This window comes from Rattus rattus, chromosome 18 (assembly GCF_011064425.1).
Source record: "Rattus rattus isolate New Zealand chromosome 18, Rrattus_CSIRO_v1, whole genome shotgun sequence".
Classification (NCBI taxonomy): domain Eukaryota; kingdom Metazoa; phylum Chordata; class Mammalia; order Rodentia; family Muridae; genus Rattus; species Rattus rattus.
The window spans coordinates 49,337,831-49,340,847 of record NC_046171.1 but is presented as its reverse complement, the minus strand read 5'-3'; the positions used below and the strand labels follow the sequence as shown (position 1 = coordinate 49,340,847).

The window sequence follows — 3,017 nt, the reverse complement described above, 5'->3', positions numbered from 1 at the left end:
TTACAGGGGAGACAGGGTCTTAATATGCACCTCTGGATGTCCTGGATGACCAGGCTGGCATCCAACTCAATGAGAGATACCTGCCTCTGCCCCCTGAATGCTGTGATTAAAGGCATGCATGAGGCAATACACTCAGCTTGCCCATCATTTTTCGTAGTTAGTAACTGTTCATACAATTTCTCTGATGTGAATGTGATACAATTGCTCAATACTCTTTGCCTGTCGTGGTCTCTCTCTCTCTCTCTCTCTCTCTCTCTCTCTCTCTCTCTCTCTCTCTCTCTCTCCTCTCTCCCCTCTCCCTCTCTCCCTCCTTCTTCCTTCCCCACCCCCTCTTTTAATTGGCATTTCTCTTGCAAGGCTATATATCCTATTCAAAGAGCAACAAAGTGACAGAGGTGAACTTCATTATTCAGTTTCCTTCTATGATGACTTGGTAATTACATTAGAACTTTTGTGTTAAGAAATAAGTCGGGGAAGCATCAGAATCCTATAGATATATTGTCATTGAAGCATACATTTACAGTGATGTCAGCAACATGGTTTCTGTTGTACACATGTGTGAAATATGTTAGGATCATATGATGTGCATGTGAACTTCACTCAAGAAGAATGGGCTTTGCTGGTTCCTTCACAGAAGAATCTCTACAAAGATGTGATGCTACAGGAACCTCACTGCTATAGGTAAGACAGTGAATTTTCTTTAACTTTTTAAAATAAAGGAACAACTGTCTCTTTGTTACTAATGCTTTTCTGGAATTTCAATTAAGAATAAGGAAGAATGAGGTGAATAAATCAGGTTCACTAAAGATAGTAACTTTTAAATTTTGCCTAATTTCCAATAATATATTTATACATTTTTTCTGGTACTATATTTTGGGCTACAATTGGGAAGACCATAATATTTAAGAGCATTGTCAAGGTTCCAGAAGACATGGAAGGTAATTTTCAAGTGCAAATTGCTATGAATATTGAAGAAATTTTAATGTGTCCTGGAAGTTTTAAAGAAAAGCAATAATGTAAAAAAAAAAAAAGCACTTCTTTAAGTATATCTGTGATTATTAAAGTCTCACAAATCCATGTGCCTCAATGCCAGGCGTCTGATTGTGTTTTCCTCTAAGAAAGAAGAAAAGGAAGCGATGCCTTAGCAGATATTACCATTTGAATCCTAGCAACACTAAAGCTACTCTGTAGAACGGCCACTTCATTCAGTTTCACACCACTCACATGTAGCAAAAGATAAATATTTATATCTATATTGGCATATTGAATAGGATAAGTATATGTTTCTAATAAGCAAATATCCCATAGTAAAATTGATTACTTATATAGTAACATTGTTAAGTTTAAGTGAGAGGGGCAGCTTATGAGAGTCAAGAATGTTGTTGAGGAGAAACCTTAATCCCTATACCACATGTCTTTGATGAACAAAAATTCAAATGGTGTGAATGCAATATAGAAATCTTTAATTTCTTATTCTTCTTTTAATAGGTATACCATGTGTCACAATGGATACAGGCCATGTGGGCCTAGGGATATTGAAAGAAGCAATGTACCTCTCTCTCTCCCAGAACAATTAGAATATATGTGGTAGTCCCCATTTGAGAAGTCTTTCTCAGTGTGATACAAGTTTATAATTAGTTGGTTTTCCAACTTCATTGGGAATATATCCATAAACTCACACCACAGAAAATCCCTATGAGCACTAGGAATGTGGAAATTGTGTTCTGTTTGTCCTGGTTTTCTTTGCCAATATAGTATGCAAACATAGTATATTTCACAATATAGGAAAGTTTATGAATGTACTCAGTGTGGTAAAGCTCGGAACTCTTCCATTTCTCTTCAAATATGTGAAAAATCTCACAGAGAAAAAGGACGCTACAGATGTGAGCCAGGTTATCATTACAGGTGTCTTAAAAGACACAAAACAACCCACAATGAAGGGGAAACCATGATTGTAAACAAAGTGATAAAACCTTAAGATGTGATTTCTCTTTATAATTAGACCAAATTGTAGAATTAATTCCTACAGGTAAAGGGATTCATTGGTATATAGAATGCGGTAAAGCTTCACATGTGCCAATTATCTTCACAGGCATAAAAGAAGTTCTACTGGAGAGAAACCCTCTGAATATACTCAGCGTGGTAAAGACTTTGCATGTCACAGTTATCCTCAAAGGTGTGAAACAATTCATACTGGAGAGAAACCCTATGAAGGTATTCAACATGGTGAATCCTTTGCACATCACAGTAGTCTCCAAATGCATAATATAATACCTGCTGGAGAGAAACCCTACAAATGTAGTCAGTGTGGTAAAGCCTTTTCACAACAGAGTCATCTCCAAGGACATAAAAGGACACATACTGGAGACAAAACTTACAAATGTAATCAATGTGGTAAAACCTTTGCATATCATGGTTATCTCCAAGTACATAAAAGTACACACACTGGAGAGAAACCCTATGAATATAATCAATGTGGCAAAGCCTTTGCATATCCTGGTCATCTTCAAAGACATGAAAGGATTCATACTGGAGAGAACCCTTACAAATGTAATCAATGTGGTAAAGCCTTTGTGTTTAACACTAATCTCTGAATACACAAAGCAACACACACTGGAGTGAAACCTTATGAATGTGAGCAATGTAGTAAATCCTTTGCCATTTATGGCCAACTTCAAAATCATGAAAGAATTCATACTGGAGAGAAACCCTATACATGTAATCAATGTGGTAAAGCCTATTCACAATCAGGTCATCTCCAAGTACATACAAGAACACATACTAGAGGGTAACTCCATGGATGGAACCAGTGTGGTAAAGTCTTCACAGGGCGGAATGATCTTCAAAGATGTGGTGGTTTGAATATGCCTGGCCCATAGCTAGTGACGCTATTCGACGGTGTGGCCTTTAAGGAACTGTGTCACTGTGGGGGTGGACTCTGAGATCCTATGCTTAAGCTCCACCCAGGGCAGAAGAATCCTCTCCTGGCCGCCTTCTGATCAAGATGTAGAACTCTC

General features: G+C 37.6%; 1 pseudogene; it reads left to right on the top strand.

Moving 5' to 3' along the window:
• Positions 1 to 565: 565 nt before the first annotated feature.
• On the top strand, positions 566 to 1,577 carry LOC116886990 (annotated as a pseudogene).
• The last annotated feature ends 1,440 nt before the right edge of the window (positions 1,578 to 3,017 follow it).